The sequence below is a fragment of the Solea solea genome, chromosome 8 (assembly GCF_958295425.1).
Source record: "Solea solea chromosome 8, fSolSol10.1, whole genome shotgun sequence".
In the NCBI taxonomy this organism is placed as follows: Eukaryota; Metazoa; Chordata; class Actinopteri; order Pleuronectiformes; family Soleidae; genus Solea; species Solea solea.
The window spans coordinates 19,725,243-19,745,671 of record NC_081141.1 but is presented as its reverse complement, the minus strand read 5'-3'; the positions used below and the strand labels follow the sequence as shown (position 1 = coordinate 19,745,671).

The window sequence follows — 20,429 nt, the reverse complement described above, 5'->3', positions numbered from 1 at the left end:
AAATGTACAAGCAAGAGGGTGAGTGATCTGATGTGACACTGTCACTGTCAGACTCTATATAGTCCATAACTGTTTTTTTCCCACGTTTTTATGTAATTTGTTGAAATTCTCTTCAAGTCAGGATAGCGTTCAATAAATAAAGATGTCTGGTTTTGGCAAAGAGCTGCTAAACGGCAACCGATGCACCCGATACATCACACCCCACTCTTGTCTGTCCACTGATCAAAGCTCCGCCCTGAAAGTACACAAACAACTGACAAGAAAGTAGAAGAGAGAGTGTTGTGTGTTTGGCTGTGCTGATGTGGATGACATCTTGTCTGAATCCCCTGCAGAAAACACTAAATATTATAATATATATTATAATGAACCACACAGATACTGTAGGTAGGTATGAATGACTGGTACACCAGCTTTTTTAATCCAGTTGAAATGATTGGTTGATATTATTTAAGTAATGTTAAGTATTGCGAGGGCTACAGAAACCGGATATTTTTTCCAATAACTTACTTGATTTTTCTCTCCAATTTTGTAGAAATACAAGTAGAAGATTCACAATGCAAGTGGTCAAATATTGGGTCCTTCATCTGATACACTTAACATTATAGTACAGTAACAATATTGTTAATATCTTGGTAATAATTTTGTACTTGGGAAGTAATATTATGTCAAAAGATGTTATTTTCATAGTAATCACCATGTAATAGCATACATAGCAATAACAATGAAAATTGTGTGTGGGACCTATGGTATTACTATGATGGTATCATATAATAATCCTCATTACTAAGCTAATAACTAGATATTACTTTGGAAATATCATCAAGTGACCAGTGACATCCATATATTATTAATATGAATTTATCACACAAACAGCAGTGCATTAAAGCTAGTGAAAGTAAGAGTAGCAGCTGAGATGCATTCAATGACCCTGTTGAAATAATTCAGAAAAACTTTTTTTTTTATAATCAAATAAGTGAATATTCATCCTATCCCTGATTATTAGATATTGACAGTGTAAATGAGTTTAAATGTAAACATTATCTTATCTTATACATACATACTGCTTAGCTATACTGATACTGGCAAGACGGTGTTGATCTGTCGTTCACTTTGGTCCTATCAATGAAAGCTAATTCTCATCATCCTCTGCTGTATTTGTTGCTAATAAATGTTTGCATTCAATATAAAGTACCAATTTTATATTATTTAATTTAATTTAATTTAATGGGTTATTTGAAGCAAAAAAATGCTGTTCAACAGTCACTTGCCAAATTGACAGAAATTGATTATCTCTCCTCCACAACTCACTTTATTAAAAATTAACAACCCAACATAGTATGTGAAAATACATATGGTACCGAGGAAAAAGTGTTTCCGCTAGACCCAAACCTACATTTAAAACTTAAACTTATGTTTCAACAGCAGAAATCATTTAGTCAGAGGGCAGTCATTTTTATAAGATGCGTTCAGTGACCCTGGCAAATTTCATCACGTCTGCAGGGTCCACACTACAGCATGTTGAGCTTCGGGGATCGGCTTTAAGATGCATTCAAGAAACTTACATTTCATCACCTCTGCAAACACAAATGCAGTCCATTAACTAATGATTGCTGCTTCCACCTTGTGGTAATAGATGCTCCACAAATTAGATAGTTACAAGGTCATTGTAGTAAAACAAATAATCAAAAATCCATGACTATCCATATTTAACAATGACCGCTAACAATGGCTTATGCTTCTATTCGTGTACTCTTCCTAAAACTTTCCTTCAACCTTCTGCTCGTTCCCTTTTTCTCTTTTTTTTGAACCTCTTAGCCCTTCCTCTGAAGCCTGAACACATCACAAGTGTGGGATGTATTAAATCTAAAATCTTTCCACTTCAGTGGGATTCATGAAATTGTCTGCCCTGCGGGAAGTAAATGCAGATGGAGGGGTAGAAAATGGGGGAGAGATAGATGGAGGAGCAAAATGGGTGGAAGGGAGAGATGGGTTTTAGGCAGGGCGGGTGAGAGACGGTATTTTGGAAGATGGATGGATTGGTTGTGAGCGCAGCAGAGACGGAGAGGGCATGGAGGGAGAGATGGAGAGTGGAGGTGTGGGAGAGGAGACGGGTGAGCTGTCTGTTTGAAGATAAATCAGAGAGGCAGTGTAGTGAGGACGTCTATATCCATAAACACACACACACACACACACACACATAAGCACACAGACAGATGTGGGTGCACACTCACGCTTGACTTCACACACATGCAAACACACACACAGACACAAATACAGCCACTTACTTACTAGTGCACACTCTGCCCTGAGGCGAGCTGGTATAAAAGGCCATGGCTGATTGGCTGCTGCAGGCTGATTTCATCCCAGAGTGGCAGTGCAGTGCATGTTGGGATGTTTGGATGAAAACCTAGTCATCCATGAAGTCCTGAGGTAGGTCACTCTTCCACGCCACCTCTTCCATCCCTTCTTTACCTTCCTTGCATCATCATTTTCTTTCTCATTCTTTTTATTTTTCAATCTCGGCTCTGTGTCTTTGGACTATTTATAACCCTTTCCCCCACAGGGCTTTTCACTAATACACCTCCAAATCTGCCCTTTTCTCCGCTCCTCTCTCAATCCTTTTTTTTTTCACACACAAAATGTATTCTCTCTGGGTGTTAACAGTAGCTCTTGATTTTCCTCTCTCCTCTCTTCCTTTCTCTGTTTCTTCTGTCAGTTCAATTAATTCGCCTTTTTTTCCGTCCCTCTTTTTCCAAGCCTTATTACTAATCTTAACCATAACCAGTTAATGCCTAATCCTAACATCAGCCTACAGGTAACAAGTACATGCACAAACACACACACACAGTCTGGTTTACATGACTTCAGAGGACATACATTGACTTAAATTCATTTCCTGTAGACTTACTCTCATTCTAACAATACAGCATGTCTTCAACTTAAAATGTAATAATGTCAATTATAGGACATGATTTTTGTCCCCATAAGGTGACTGTGTAAACAGATTTAGGTCCCACAACCTGAGTAATAACTGGAGCACACACACACACACACACAGCCAATAGCCCTTAACTCTAATCATCACAACTAAATAATGCCTAACTCTAGCCCTTAACCATCTCAACCCTCTTAAAAAGCAATTTAAAGTTGTAAGAACCAGCCAATTGTCCTCACAAGGTGAAAATGTCCCCCCAAAGACAAGTCAACATTTCCTTCACTGCCTACTACAGCCGTGTACACTCACACCACATACACATTGTGTTCATTAAAGGGATATTTCAGATGTTTGATGATTAAGTTGTATGACACAGACCCCAGAAGTAGAACGGATGCAATGTTGTTAAATCATTTAACTAGTCTCCGGTTCGAAGCGGAGAAAAGTAGCATCCACTCTACTCCTGGGGTCCGTGTCATACAACTTAACGTTCAAAAATCTGAATTATCCCTTTAACACGCACACACACACACACACACACACACACACACACACACACACACATATACCTGCTCCTTTTAAGAGCAGTCATTTCAAATGAGATGCATCCACTTGTGTTTAGAGTTGTTTTAAGATGCTTGTGTGTATACTTTTATGCCCCCAAACAATAAAACATGTTAAGAGATAACAGCTCGTGGCTGTTAGTAATACAGTTTTAATTTAATAACACAGAACATTGAAGGAATGCAAAGTGTATCTGTTCAATGGCTTAAGGGCAAAATAAAACCCTTGTTCACTAAGTAGTACATGGTTAGTTGCTCAGCTGCATATCTTGCATTCTTTTTTTGAATATTTGTTGTTCATAATTGAATAAATGAAAAAGAAAATGGTGAAGAAAAACTCTTCATGACGTTGTTTGCCGATTATTCTGCTGTGATCTCAACAACAATTCCCCTCCACTCATAATAAGTGTGCACAAAAGAAGAGTGAGTAATTCTGATTGTGTTGTCTGATTGTGAGTTTAGGCAGAAGTACAGGATTTGTTTTGGTGTTCTGAACTATAGTTCCACAATGACCTTTCTGCATATGCAAATCGCGAGCTCTGAGAGATGAGTTGACTTGGTGCTTCCTCTTACTAATCACAGGGAAGTTCAGAGAGAGACGATTCTCTTATTGGCTGTTGTTCTATGCTGATAATGAGACTCAACAGACAACTTATTTTTCTACTGATCCTGTGTACTGCGGTTTAAACTTGTACCTTAAGCCTCATTCACACTAAAATTAGTGAGTAATACCCATTAAAACCCAAAAATTGTTGTTCTTCCCCGTGGTGTTTTGTCTTTCACCCCGGCCTCACCCGTGCGTTAATTGTGACATCATGCATGCAGCGGAAAGAAAAAATTACTTAGAGGAAGAAAACAAAAAGCAACACCATAGCCCCACTCAGTGTCAAGACCGGCAACAAGTGTGTTGTTCTGCTGCTTTGAGGTTTGACTTGTTGTGAATTCAGGTGGATAGTCTTCTGCATAAGGTGCTTGTAACGAGTGGTTATTTAAGTTGCAAGTAGTACTGCAACTAATGCTTACTTTGTGTTTACCAAACCTGGAAATGATGATGTTCTTGAATGTCATCATGAAAGAAACCTAAAAATTTTAATGATTTCTTTGTTACATGGAGCAAAGAATCCAGGAAATATTCACATTTAAGAAGCCGGACAACCTAAAAAGCTTGCCTTCGATTATCAAAATAGTTGACAGTTAATGTAGTAGTCGATTAATTGAATAACTGTTGCCGCCCTGGTTGCACGTTCCTCCTGTCTTTATCACTTTGAACCAGTCTTGCCATTCTCCTCTAACCTCTGGCATCAACAAGGCCTTTTCACCCATTGAACTGGTCCACATTGGATACATTCACTGGAAATGCTAAATCCCAGTGGATCAGCAGTTTCAGACAAACTCCAGACTAGCCCACCTGCACTTCCAACAATGCCGCTTTCTTAAACACTTCAAAGTCTGCACTGAGTCGCTGATTAGTTATGCTTTAACAAGCAGCTGAACAGGTGTACCTTATAAAGTGGCAGGTTATTTTATATTTCCTGAAGTTGTATTGATTAAATCCCACAGGGTTTAGCTTGGTACTGTGAGAGGTTTACGCCTGAACAAAGATGCTTACTGTACTGTATGTGTGTTTGTTTGTTTGTTGGCTTTAACCTGTGTTGGTCGGGTTATCACATGTCTTTATGTGGACTTAACTCTGTCTGTGTTTGTGTGTGTGAGACTATAAGCTCATTTTCCCAGTGGTACAAGGCGAGTATCATTACAGTGTTGCTCAGAGTCAACGTGGAATAAATGCAAACAGATAGACGTGTTCTCCAGTTTCGCTCTGCAGCTCACACATAAATGCGCTCCTTTGATTCGATGTTTGTGTGTGTGTTATCTGTGTCTTTGTGTTACCGTGTGGCTGTGTAGTGTGTTCTCTCTGTGCACAGTGAATCCTGTAAGACCATGATAGAAAACAGAGACACAGTCATGTGGGATTACAGCTTTGTGCCGCGTCTTCTGTGAGATTTCTCCTGAGTAAAGACTATCAGCACAGGAGAGAGGCCAAGAGTAAGTAATGTCTCAGGAGAGAGACAGAGAAATAGGAAAAGTAAAGCTGCAAGAAGGACAATGCCAGGTAGATTGGAGAGAAAAGGAAAGAGGTGAGAGAATGAATTATTAAAAAAAGAAGAAAAGTGAACACACGAAGATAAAGCAAAATGAAAAGATGGCTAGAGAAAATGAGGGAAAATAGTTACCAAAGAATTCTTAGTTCAGAATTTAACTTTTTCAACAATTTAAACCAAAACACTTGCAAAAAAAACATCATAACATCTAAATGTAAAGAAAGTGTAAGACATCAAGGCTTTGGTTTTTTGTCAATTGTAGCTTTGTTTTTTCAATGAAAATCTTCCAAAATTGTCAATATTGTGCAAAGTGTATCTACTATTGGGCAAACTATACGTTTGCAGCACTTATTACAAGCTTTGTGTTTGTCGCTATAAGCATTTTAGGAAATCATCATTTCCCTATGAGAACTGTTTTGCCTTTTGAATCTAAAAAGACTACTGTCATTTCTTTTCAACACTTTTTAATTAAGACATTTCCACTAGAGATGGAATATACACACAACATGGACTCCCTGGATTGGTAGTTGTGCAATGCTTAAAGTCACTTTGTGTGTGTGTGTGTGTGTGTGTGTGTGTGTGAGAGTGAGTGAGAGAACCCCTTAACCCATCACATGTGTAAAGTGAATGTGTGACCACACACACCGTGAGCCCCTTTGTGACTCAGAGAGCTTGTGGAGATCAAACACTGGCACTGTCATATGGCTTGAATTAGGGTCAGTCGTCATGTTTCATCATAAAACTTCAATACTGCAAGACTTGTACTAAATACACACACACACACACACACACACACGCGCGCGCGCATGCACTCACCATGACAGAGTGTTTGGTTTAGTGAGAAATGTTTGTTATGATGTGTGTCACACGAACAGGGTGTTTTTTCAGTGTGTGTTTCTGTATATATAGTTGGCACGATGGTGTGGTTATGTGTGTCGTGTCACTGTGTGTGTCTGTGAATGTGTGTGTGTGTGTGTGTGTGGTTGTGGTTCAGAACATTTTTTCCTAAACCACTGACCCATACGCTATGAGAGGTTGTGGGTTAATGGGCCCACCCTCAATCAGGAAACATACACATAGAGACACCTGCGCACACACACACACGGATCATGTTTTTGTTTAAAAACAAAACAAAAACAAAAACCCTTACAAAGCGACATTATTTTGAATCCTCTTCCAGGTTTTCATTTCTCTGTAACTTCACTTTACACTTTACATTTGGTCTGTGTTATAAGAAAAGGTGATTATTTGTGCAATTAATCAAAAATCATTGTGTTGCTGTTTAATGTGTCTGGGTTATCCTTATATGTTATATCATGTATTGATTTATTGATAACGCTGCTTAACTTATGTTCTGTTTTCTGTGGGATAAGATAAATCATGCAAAAATATCAATGCTCTGCTCGGCGTCCACTCTCGGCTTTCTATCACATCTTAATCTTAATCGTTTGCTCTGCACTTTGTTTTAACAGTGACACTCTTAGATTTTATGATATAAATATATGAGTTCCTTGTCCCCTACAAGTTTAGAAATGTTGCTTTAGTTTAAAATAATGGCGTGTTTTAAGTCTGGATGGACAGAAAATTAGACTTTTGAAAACGATGATGCCCAACAGATACTTACTGGTCATAGTCGCCTCATCCTTGGTCTAGTAAAAGAATTGTGATTGTGAATGAGTGCTATTTTTTGGATACTAAACTCAACATCGCTTCCCTTATTTTTCAACCATGTTTCAATAGTTATTTTATCCACTCAGCCACACTTTGAATACAGCTGTTATATTTATGTTAAGGTAGAATATGGACGTTTTCATTTGTTGTGTGCATACTTTAGTAGTTTTTGAAAGAACAACTTGGGGCGGAGGCCCCTGTAGCCTTATAAAGACAGACTTCACCTCATGAAAGTTTCACCAGCTGAGATGTCAAGAAGAGTTTTCACTCGCCACACTCTGCAGAAGCGCCGCCAAACTTAATTTTAAGCTTACAATTTGTCAGTGTTGGAGGATAGAGATTTCTGTCATGCTTGGTCATCAGCTGTTTGTGCAGCAAACAACTTTTGAAACGCTTTCGGTTGTGGAAAAGCAATTTCATTGATGTGGTGAGTAAAATCAGCACCACTGGTGTCACATGCATCATTGCTAACCACCCGGCTGTCCAACCCCGCTAAAGTGCTTTCAGCGATCAGATTGTGGGTTTTTTACTCATCATAGTTTCTCTGTGTCTCTCTTCTTCTTCTTTTTTTTTTGAACAAAATATATGAACTTCTGTGAAGTTCATATATCCATGATGTGAGTTTGGAAAGACATTGGGGGGAAAGCAGACTTTTTAAGGGCAACTAAAGTCATTAGCATGTTGTCACGCTACCTCACAGTCTGCCTGGGACTGTCTGCCTTTCATTAGAGACAAATTCCCTCAGGAGTGTTTGAAACACACACACACACACACTTAAACCCTCACTTAATGCGTCAGCAGTGTTTGCTGCTGTTCTCTCTGCCACTGTACCGCTTTGTTCTCAACATGGAAAATGTTCTGTTAACTACCACAAGTGCAATAATTCAATACACACACACAGTGTACATACACTGCCCCAGTCGCTGTTTTAAAGGATGATTTGCAGCAGGGTATGAGAAAGGAAATGCAAAAAAGTACGGTATGCACATATGTCGCCTGGATGTGGGTTGACACATGCATTTTATTACACTTATCCTGACACAATATTTTATATAATAGTGATTTTGTTAATCTCTCAGTGTGTTCACCTGCATGTTAAAGGTCTGATTTTAGCCGGACTAAGACAATAATTAGTTTTTTCTTTATGTCATGTAAAAAAAATCGAGCTAGTATTAATTGGACTAACATACCTGGATAATGTGATTCATAGTCCGATTACTCCTGCGTTTATAGGCTTAGTCGGACTGGAGTCGGACATGGCGTTCTGTGCATGCAACAAAATTTCCTCCCTGGTCTTTGTCCCGGAAGTATAAATTGCAGTACTGTTGCCGTAAATCATACGCAAGAGCCATGCTCCGTCTAATTTGTATCACGATTACCATGTACAGCAGGTTCCATCCCACTGTATGTTTTTCTGTGATGTAAAGGTCAACAGGAAACTATGCAAGTTGTCCTGTCTTAGTCAGACTATGGCCGTAGCTCGATTAAACTGTGCATGTAAATGTACTGACTAACTGTTCGCTGCAGTAAAACCAAACTTTCTTCAAAGCTCGGATGTGCATAATTACCATAATCTGAGCATGTTTCACCCTCAACAGGAACATATTTAGTTTTCACAATTTGCTGAAGGATCGTGGTCATTCCCTCTATCCTACAGATCGTTACCCAGCCCTACAAACATGGAACACAGTTCCAGTTCAATTTATTTGAAAATGTAGAAAATAGAAAACCAGGCAAGGGTTAATAACAACGCTGTATTTGGTCTTTGCAAACAGAAATAATCTGTGTGTTTATTTACATAAAAAGCAGGGAGGTGAGAGCACAAGTGGTCATTCGAGATGCATGCTGGGACACATGCTAATACCAGGTGTAAACTGAAGCACTTGGAGCCGTCCACTTGTGACTGGATCACCCAAGGTGCCAAGTATGAACGAGGCCCTTGTTAAGCAGCTGGGCGAGGTTTTGGTCTGACTGAGTTTCTATTCCAGGCTGTAAGAAACAACGATGGCTTGCTTTATAATTGTGGAATTTGTGAGAAAATGTTTGGGTAAAATATGACTGCGTTTAACTACAATTTAGGAAAAACATTAAAAGAAACAGTTAAAATGGTCCAAAACTAAATAATTATACGAGGACAGTCAATGATTGCAAAATATAATCTTCAACAAGTTGTTTTCATATGGATATGAAACAGAAGTAGTTGCTCAGGGATGTTTTTAGGTCAAGCGTCAATTCAGTATTGCTGTGTTCAGTCTTGTATAAATGACCTCAAAGAGATACTTGAGTATCTTACCAGAAAATGACTTTGGTACAAGTTGAAGTCACTCTTTATAATATTAAAGTAAAACTCTTAAAGTATATGACATTTACTTAGGATGGAGTTAGGATTGAGCCATAGTAGCTCAGTTGTAGGGCGAGTTGTCTTTCAACTGGAAGGTTGTGGGTTCAATTCCTGACTCTGCTAGTCTATATGTGTCCATGAGTAAGACACTTAACCCCATGTTGCAGTGTGTACGTATTTGTACTTTGTTACATTACAACACTGGCTGTGTTATAGATGATGAAGCCTAAAAAAGGCCTAAAAACCCACCTTTTTAAGAAAGCTTTTTTAGTTTACTTGGAGACGTTCTCTCTCCAATTATTATTATTATTTTTTTTTATGTAGCACTTTGAGATTGTTTGTGCAATATAAAGTGCATTACAAATAAAATTCATTATTATTATTATTATTATTATTGTTATTATTATTATTATTATTATTATTATTATTAATAAGCATTTCCACATAAGATAACTAAAATAGGAACTATTATAATTGAATGCAAGGATGAGTAAGTAAAGACACGTGTGTTTGTGTCAGTGTGGTTGCTGAGCACTGGACAATAGATGTAGCAGATCAACTCATCCAGCATGTAAAAAAAAAAAAAAAATACTTGATGTAGGGTGAAATTTGCCTCAGGAACTTGTGTTTTGAAGGTCGATCCTCAGAAGGAAACTTAATGCTCTCTTTTCAGTAATGAACTGACTTTCGGAGCCGACTCAAACTGCTTTGACACACCACTTAACAGCTGTAACTTGCCTTCAGCCACCGACAACAATGACTGTGTTTGTTGGGGCTGGCAATGCGTGGCATTGAAAATGGGTATTTACGGTAGTGGAAGCAGAAAATACCAGCGACTGTTCGGTTAGAGCAGACATACCAAGCACTTTTGTGTTCTTGTAATCACATGCTGATAAAACAGCGTATATAATCACTCTTAGGCGTTTATAATCACATTTTCTCCACCTCCACAAGTCCATTCCTGAGTATTGGGCATTGGTTATGGATAGGATAACATTTTGTGCACTATTTATCAGTTTGTGTAATTTAATAGCACATGATTAAATACATTTTGTAGTAGACTTCTGCCATGAATATTGGCAACTGCAAATAATTCAGTATTTTAAGTTAAGTTTAAGAAGCAAACAAATAAAGTGTGACCAGGCTTCTTTAGAAAAGACAGAACGCATTCATTCATTAATCAATTAACAAATTCATTTCGAGTTCCTGAAACCCAGAAGACAGTAAACAGGGTGCAGTTAGATAACTTCAACACTTATTTGTAAAATTTCCCCCTTTTATTTTTAGCTGTTGAACTTCTCTGACATTCTCACCCTGTTTACCAGTTATGGGTTTCAGGAACTCGAAATTAATTTGTCCCCCTGAATGTGTTTTCTGTCTTTTCTAAAGAGGCCTGGTCACACTTTATTGTTTCGGCACAGATTGTGAGGCAGCCATTTCAGCCTGTCAATTAGATTACAGCGTGAAAGCGCAGTTGACATATTGGCCTTTGATGATTAGAGGTCCTCAGGTCGTGCAGGGAAAAGATAGACTTACTGAAGATTATGTGTTATGTGTTGGGTCTGGACATTTTGTCTATATGAAGACTTGAAAAGCATTTGTTCTGACGTTTCATTGAAACATGATTATGACGGCGAGTAGAAAATGTACGGAGGGTCTGTGGAGATTGGTTTTCTCAAACCCACTGCAGTTTCACAGCATTTTTACACTTCTCAGCTCTATACATTAATATATTTGTTACCAAATTCCATGTTACAGCAGCGTGAGTAGGGCACTTATTTTCCTTGTTTAGACTCCAGCCCACATCTGCATCTGAAGTCTGGACAACGGCTCTGATCACTTATATATAATGTGAACAGTTGGTCCAGGAAGATCAGATTCCTATGTTTACAAATTTGATTTGGGCCTAAGTCGCTCAGATAGCGTTTCAGAGTGTCTCCCTCGCGTTGCGTTTCCGTTGTGGCATCGGAAGTGATACACATCCACTTTAGTCAATGTGTCAGTTTCCACAAACTCCGTTTGTGTTGCGTACCTTACAGCATCTCCTCGGCACTCCTTTTCTCTCTCTCTCTCTCTCTCTCTCTACCCAGACACACATGCAAACACATTGACAACAGACACATCTGTACAGTCAGATTTGTCATTTACATAATATTTGTTTCTGCGAACAGAAATGACGTCCACTGTCCACTTGTGACCGGCTCATTCAGGGTGAATGTTAATACCAGTTAGAGCGATGAGGTTTGAGGATTCTACACGATGACACCAAATGTCACAGCTGCTCATTCAGTAGTTTCAAAGCTGTTCAAGGAGAATAAATATTTCCTCTAGGAAGCATGAATATCTGTCAGGAATTTGGTGCTGATCCATCTTGTAAAAACATAGATGTTAAATGAAAACGCTGATCTGCTGTGGGCTCTAGAGGAAAAGTGATAGGTCAACAGGATTCATCCATCTGCCTCAGTTTGATGGCAACTGATCAAAGAGCTGTCGGAAACATTTAAGTGAGGACCAAAATGGTAAACCTGCCAACACAGGCAGCCCTGAAGTCTGGATAAAAACACGGAATTAACCAAAACCTTCCTCCTCCCCAGGTTGTTTAAACTTGTAAGAAAGCCCCCTTTTCCTCTCCAAGCTCTCTCTGTGGCTGTTACTGTAAATACAAACAGCTGTCAGTTAACTACTCTGGTTAAAAAAAGGGCTGAAAATTTGGACTGTGGTATTCCATACAAAACCACAAAGCTGCTGAAGTTTCTGCTTCATCTCTGTCTCTCTGTTCCCATCCATCTCTCGCTCCTCCACATTAAAGACATGCTGCTAATTCAGAAAAGGCCGCTTTTAAGTCTCAAAGCACGATGGCTCAGCATCCTGTTGGACTGAGAGAGGACGGCAGAGGAAAGGAGAGTGTTCAGATGTCGTCTTTACGGGGTACTTTTTCAAAAACGGCAAAGAAAAAGATTGTTTACGCTTCGCGCCGTTTCAGTCTGCACGTGGCCTAAGTCTGATGTTCCTGTGTCAACTTTGACCTAAATGTCATATTTATCTCCCTGTCACTTCCACTCCTCTCACCTCCATTCTCACTGCTTTTGTCATGTGACCTTTTACCAAGCCATAATTGGCCCACATGCGCTGACCTTGTTAAAGCGACCTCAGTTTTATAATGGCTTTCAGCTCTGGCCATGGCAGGTCCAAAGCCAATCGTGGCATTACCACTAGTCTGTATTTACACCTGAGATCCCAATAGATACTGTGCTCACCATTACACACTGCTGCTAATCTGCTCTAATAGATTTAGCATTGATCTGTGAGGCTGTGAAGCGGTTAGCAAGGTTCATATAAGGTCAAAGGAAAGAGCTGCTGTGGGGATGAGGTGGTTAAGGGAGGCTATTGTATTAACCCTTCATTACAAGTATGCTCTGTGGATACCAGCAGTGTAATACGCTTTCATAAGACCAGACCAGAGAACTTCATAAGGTCTGGAGGTTCTGGCATTTGTCTTTAAAATCCTCTCTGCCTTCAGACAAATACACATTTACTGCATCATACAAAAAGGTCCTTGATTTGTACTTGCTGTAAGGCAACAGTGTGCAACCATGTGGCCCTTTTCACATTATTGTGTTCTCAAATGGTTTTTATCACTGTCATCATGTGACTTTTGACTCTTTTTTAAAAAAAAAATCCTGTAATGGTTTGACTCTGTATAGCAAGATGAACTGTGGCTATTGGGACAATGTATCTAGAGAAGCATTATGACACATGGGTCAAGGCTCTGCCCGCTCACATTAGAAGCAATACAACAAATCCTCAAGATATTGGCAGTTCTCATCAGTCCGTGTTTATTTTTAATGGCATATGCACCTTACAAAATATTGTCGGAGGATACATTGGTAGAAGATGAGTGAATGAATGTATGTTGAATGCATTTGAAAGACATCTAACAGTATTTGCATCATCCCTCCTGGTCAATCAGTATTAACAAATAAGAAGGTGGGTTCTTAAAAACTTCTCACACTTCCTGTGCAGAAAAACAAGAACAAGCATCTCTCTCTCTCTCTCTCTCTCTCTCTCTCTCTCTCTCTATCTAATCATAAGCCTCTCTCTATCAGTGTTGAATAACTTGGTTACAGTAAATCTTCTTAGTCTCCTCTCACTGACCGCCTCCATCTGTCTTCATCGCTCTTCTACTCTCTCCCACCCTCAGTTCCTCCTTTATCTCTCATCAGTCTCTTTTTCTCCATTACTTTTTCCCTACCTTTCCCTATCTTTGTCTCTTGCTGAGTGTTCCCCCTTTTCTTTATCCAGGATTGCACTCTCCTCTTACCCACATAAACATACACAGTGATTGATAAACTGGCTTGAATTGCTTAACACATCTTTATATACCTGAAATGTATGGAACTAACACTAACCCAGTGACGTCAGAAAATTAAATTAAGCCATTTTGTGTTAAATTTGTTATTGTCCATCTGTCATATTTCATATTTCATCAGATGGAAGAAAGAAGCACATCATCCACAGTTATTGGCCAAAATAAAAGAAAGAAGTAATTTGCTGTATCGGCCATATGAAGACCCATATCAGTTTACGTCTAGTCTGGAAGGTATTTATATATATGTATATATATATATATATATATATACGTATATATGTAATATATGTACATATATATACAGTATATCTGTGTGCGTGCATGTGTGTGTGCTACTTGTGTTTGCGTGCTCCGTAAAGCTAAACATCATTGATGGAGGACGCCGCTAATTCAACACGCTGATTCAGCCATAAAGCCTGATGAGGGCTTTGGACCATAAGCAAGATATTTATCAGAGGTGTGTGTGTGAAATAGAGTGCACACACCGCAGCCTCTTCTATCTTTATCTGCTCTCTCAATGTGTGTGTAACAGCTCAGTTGTGATTTAACAGCATTAGTGCTTACTTAAGGAGTCGCAAGAGTGTTAGTATCTAAGCCTGTCTCTAGAATTAGCTAGACAGCTGAAGAGTGCAACTGCAAGTGTGCGCGTGTGAACATTCACACACACACACACGCGCACACACAGAATCAGTTCAATTTGCATTATGCAGAAATCATTGTCATACAAACTATGTGCAAATAATTGAAGCAAGTATAGACTTTAACGTCACAATATCTAAAAGACGATACAACTAAAACACACACACACACACACACACACACACACACACAAACACTAGGATTTGCATTCCCATGACCATAACGAGCCTTTGATTATCACTCGTGGTGGGCATTTCCCTTGAGCCTATTTGCATGGCTGTTAAACAAACTGGTTGTTGATGTATCTAGAGAGGCATCTTTGTTCCCTTTTTTTACACAAAGGCCCCTCCACAAATAGCTCACATTCGCGTCACACACTTGTGCGATAGTGCTTGGTAAGAAAACAGTCATCTGTAGACCATGAATACACATCCAACACACCTACAAGGGTGCAGCATTGCATGAGCGCACACACACACGCACACACAAACAGCAACAGGGATAATAGAAAAAATACACACATCCATCTCTCTCTGTCTGTGTCTCTCTCACACACACACACACATACGCACACATGCATACAACAAAGAGAATGCATTTAAATGGGCAATATTTTCTCAAATCCAGAGACTGCAGAGCAACACCAGCTTTATTTTTCACTCTACACTCAACATGAAAGACTCCATGTTGTCGTGGTTGACCGACTCCGCTGCTACAATTCTGCTTTCTGTTTTATCCTTGTTAAAGTGAGGAGGAAAATGAGGGGTGAGTGCTTCAAAAAGAATAGACAGATCAAACACGGGGGATCAAAAAGACAGATCAAAATACCACAGTCGCTTAAAGTTTGACTCTGTGTTTTAGACTTTGAACATTCCTCCCTGCTGAAAAAACCATGAGATACTGTATGAAAAAAAATAAAATAAAACCCGAACACCGATGAATAAGAGCCTACAGAGAAGTCAGAGGACATTTCGAGTCGAAATGAGAGCCAAGATCTTACACAACATACATTAGTGGAGTCTTTTAGTCGCAATAAACTTACAACTTTTGATTACGAACCGTTCCTGAGAGTTCTCTGAGTACCACCTGAGCATCTTATTGCACTATTCCATTATAAAGTTCTAGCACTACTCTACTCTACTCGGTTTGGTATTGGGCATGCCGTTTTCAATTATTATAGTCCCTCCTTGCGGGGTTGTCATAGCACAGCTGCATGTAACTGACATGATGTTGTTCTATACATGACACATACTATACTATACTGTACAGACTGGTTGTAATTCGGCACATGATTGCCAGCTTTTAGTGCTGTCGCTAAATACACCAGTCTCCTCTATTAAATATTGAGATTTTAGAAATTCCCTTGCTAAATGTTAGAGATGAACGCAAGTCTTTTTTAACTGATCTACAGTTGGGCATTGTTCGGTTTGATTCCTGTGTCGGATGTCGCGCTCATGACTCTTCCAGTAATGACACTCTATGACTAATCAGTGACCTGCAGTCTGTCGATGTCACATTTTAGTTTGAGTCCAGTCCAGTTGGTGGCACGTTCTTATTTGGTCTTATTTGGTTCAGTAACCCCAGACACTTGTTTGAGGTCACGCAAGGAGGTCCAGCCAGTGCTTGAAAACAAAAATAAGGTCATCAAATGAGGGTGAGATATCACCACAACTGGAATGGAACGAGAGGCCGAGTACACACGCGGAGAATGCTAGGCTGACACAGACCCTCATGAATAAAACCACAAATATGTGGAAATGCAAGGCGGCTCTCTGCGGACACGGAAAGTATGACCCAGGCCTCAACCACCACCCAAGCTTTACCAGTAGATACTGCAGCAAGAGTGTCCATACATTGTAGACCTTATAGCCCAAGTTTGAAAAGCCGCACATGTTCATTCTCTACCTCAAATATTGTTACTTCAGGGTTACATTCATTATCTTTTTTAAAATTCATCAATTAATGGAGTTTTTATTAGTAATGGATGTGAACTACTCTGGTCACATGAAACAACACCATCAATAGCTTGGATGCAACATGAATAATCAATTACAAGTGTTGTTGATTTGTCTTACTGTCACTAACTGTTTACGACATAAAAAAAAATTTAAACAGAGGGTTTTTTTAGACAAATCCCTGACAGCAGCTCGACTTAGTCACCATTACAAATTGGGAACATCTTTCCCCTTTTCACTGTTGTTACGGCCTGCATTCATACAGAGTGTCATCGTAATGATAACCCCAGGGCCTCGCTCTTTCCTCAGAACCAAACACTGAGAACACGACCACGTGTGGTCTCTCCTAATCGCTGTATAATGGCTTCAGAGTTACACGATGTCTCTGTTAGAAATCATTTTTCAGCATTTAAAGTGATTTGTTATGTTTTCTCCACTGTGATATATAACATAAGCCATGCTCTTCCCACACAAGGCTTTGAACTGTGTGTCTCTCTCTGTGTGTGTGTGTGTGTGCGTGTCTTGATTAGCCAGCCTTTTCCTCGATCCATCTGCTGTAGATCATGGTTTCGACTGCCACTACACATGTTAGGACACACGGAGTATAACCACCGAAACCTCTTAAAAAAACAACCACATGATCTACACTGTTCTGTACTCTTATTCTCCCCTGACAATGTCCTGTTGTCTTTGTGACCAGAAACACAGATGGATGTCACCGCGGCCCTGGGCCAAGGTGTGGGTTTTGAGCTTCGGATCTTTACTTGTGTTGCAAATCACCTCTGTGAAGCAGGAGAGCCATAATATAAAACAAAAGGGACAGAGCAGAAGAGAGAAAGATCAGTCGACATGTGACATAACAAGGCAGGATAAAACACAAGAGGCGAGCAGGTCTGTCTGACAGACTGAAACCCATCTGGACTTGATTTTCTCTGCAGCACCACAGCTCTGCTCCACATGCTGCCTTTGATTCGACTCCACTCACAGCTGGACTTGATAAAACTGGAGGTTTTTGCGGTGCACAGGCTCTCGTGTGTGAGTGTATATGCGTGCGCGCACACTTGTCTGTGCGTGCGTGTGTGTGTGTTTATGTGTGTCTGCAAGTTTTTTTACGTGTGCATTTTTGCCTCACACTGTGTCACTTCCACATCGTCTCGTTTCAACCCCCCCACCACCGCCGCCGCCACACACAAACACACAGTCACACATGTTTTCATTTTAGCTGTAGCATTTTAGCCTTTTCCCCTTTTCCCTTTCCTCTGTTTAAACAGCCGGCAAGCTGCCTGTAAAAGCCCTGATCTGTTTACACGATAGGCTGCCTGGTGCGAGGCTGTTTAATGCGCAGTCATAAATTAGACAAGAACTCCGCAAACTGGGAATGAACACCATACTGCGGCTTCGACAAATGCCAGAAACCTGTTTCGCATAGCTTGGACAACATGAAACTATAGCTTAACTGGATTCTTGGCTAGTAATTCTCCACATAGGATCATGAAACTCTCACAATCACAGTAAATTAAAAACCTCCTGCATGTAATATACACATTAGCCATAAATCATGGATTTTTCGGAAGTCCTTTTATTTCCCTTTCAAAAGGAAAATCTTATCTGCATGTGCCTCATGGTGCGCTGATCACTGCACATTATATGACAACCAATGATTCACTTTTTATGATCGTTATCTGCCTCTCTGAGCATTCTAATCCGTTTTACATGGACAGTTCATATACAGGGCCAACGGCTGTTGGTTCTCTCAGAATTTATCTTGACTTGTGCAGGGTTATGGCGTCAAGAATCAAGAAGTGCAAAGATGAGTACAATACAATAACAGAGTACGTAAGCACTGATATATTCTGTTTATTTCAAAACAGCAAATAAGCTAAAGTAAGTGTACACTTACACCAGTGTGCTGCACATCTTATATGCGTTGCGCATACATTACTTGCACTTGTTTTGACAACAGTATAAACTAAAATATTGACAAAGTAGGCAGTGCTGTCAGCAAGGAAGAAGATACAGAGGGTAAGGACGAGGAGAGATGTGGGAAACACCTCATTTAACGAGGCCACATTGAATTTGTTTGCATAAAAGGTCTGGCATGTGTTTTTGAATCTATTCAGGGGGCCATGAACTGCTCATCTGATCCTCTCTTCAGATTCAGAAATGACATGATTTCCAGTTACACTAATATTATGTGTAATACATGCAACAAGTCACTCCTATAAATCAAGTGAGAGGATTGGAACATGTTCTTCATAATAAATATAAGGGTGAAACAGGACCCAAAGTCATTAAATCACCTGTGTCTCCCTATGAGCAGAGGCAGTCGATGTCCGCTTTCAATATTTCCACAACATACTCCATAAAAATGTATGCGCTACTATGTTCACATATGTTATTGCCATCATCTGTGATTGTCAGAGGTCACCAATCACAAATCCGCCCCCAAAGACTTAAAACAAGAGTCTGTGGGGGATGATTTCGTGTGCAACCCAACGGAGACACTGTGGACGTGTGACAGTTGTGATTTAGTGTACAGGAGGTACGAGAGGGTAAAGTTCATTCCGGAAGTGTGTAAAATACAACCAGGTTGCACCCAAAGTTTCTATTTCATTTTTATTTTATTTAACCTTTATTTAGCGAGGGAAAAGGTCCCATTGAGATTAGGAACCTTGAGTACTTTACTCTCATTAGTTCACCTACAAACAGAGACTTTATTGGACATCTAAAATTAGGTGATGTAGTAGGTGACCGTACTTAAAGTTTAGAAAAGGGACAAGGTTGGCTTTCAGACTTATAATACATAACATTTGTGTATCTAAATGTAAAAAAAAATGACAAGACTAATGTTATTTACTTTGTTGAGTAGTGTACTTACAATAGGCAAAACATTTCCAACACTTGAAATTCATACTTCTATTCAAGGTAATAGACATTTAATTCTCCTTTTATTGTCTTCATTGCTGGGGAACCCCCCTATGAAATATCAGGGTAAGGAAGGAAATATTTAGTACTAATTAGCCAAGGGGGGAAATGAAATTCATAGTTCACAGGTGTGTTGTCTGTTTTTAAATGTTCCTGTTTGCATTTGTTCACAGCTACTCATTGGCATCTGCTGTGCTTTCTGCTGCTGAAGCTCTTCTCGTAAAGCACAAACACCCAGAGGAACCAAATGAGACAACAAAAGAACAGTTTCCATGATCCCACGCTGCTTTCTGATGTCATCTATCTCTTTTATTTTTTTGTTATTTTTGATTGAGAGATCCACAGGGTAGCAAACATCACATGAATTCAGTCGACAATGGGACTGAAAGCGCCTTGAATAACATGATCTGATAATCAAAGGTCATTTATCATCGCCATGCAGTTCTGTCACATTCTGTCAAGATCATTTGCTCCAAATGAAATGATGGAAATTTGCGTTTTGTTGTTTTTTTTTCATAATGTTTTACATAGCAATGATGTTGTAAATGGCTAATAAAGAGTTAAGTGATACAAATCAAAACATGTTTGGTAGTAAAGGGTGACATAAGTGCTTTACAGCGGCAATAGTCACAAGAGGAAAGTTTCGAAAGAGCAAAGTAAACACACTTGTTCCTCAGTGGAAACAGTTTGTGTTGACACAGTAGATTTGTGCCTTTGTCCCTCTGCATGGTTTTGATGGTTGAAAGATGATCCTGCCAAACAGTGAGATGTGGCACGTGCTCCCTCATGTAAAGGTAACAAATGCAGACCATCATCTGCTCACCGAGCACATCTCCCTCTTCAAGTTCAAGGCACAAAAACATTCAAATATTTTCCACAAAAGAAACCAAAAATGTGTCCTCCACTCCTTCAAACAAAGAGCAAGTGAC

At 39.5% G+C, this 20,429-nt stretch overlaps 1 long non-coding RNA gene across 1 annotated transcript in view; it reads left to right on the top strand.

The window, feature by feature from the left end:
* Positions 1-20,429, top strand: part of LOC131463909 (uncharacterized) — a 25,520-nt gene extending 5,091 nt beyond the window's left edge. Inside the window, exon 3 of the long non-coding RNA XR_009241127.1 lies at positions 19,674-20,429. This is a non-coding gene — a long non-coding RNA (uncharacterized LOC131463909). The remainder of the gene's footprint in view (positions 1-19,673) is intronic.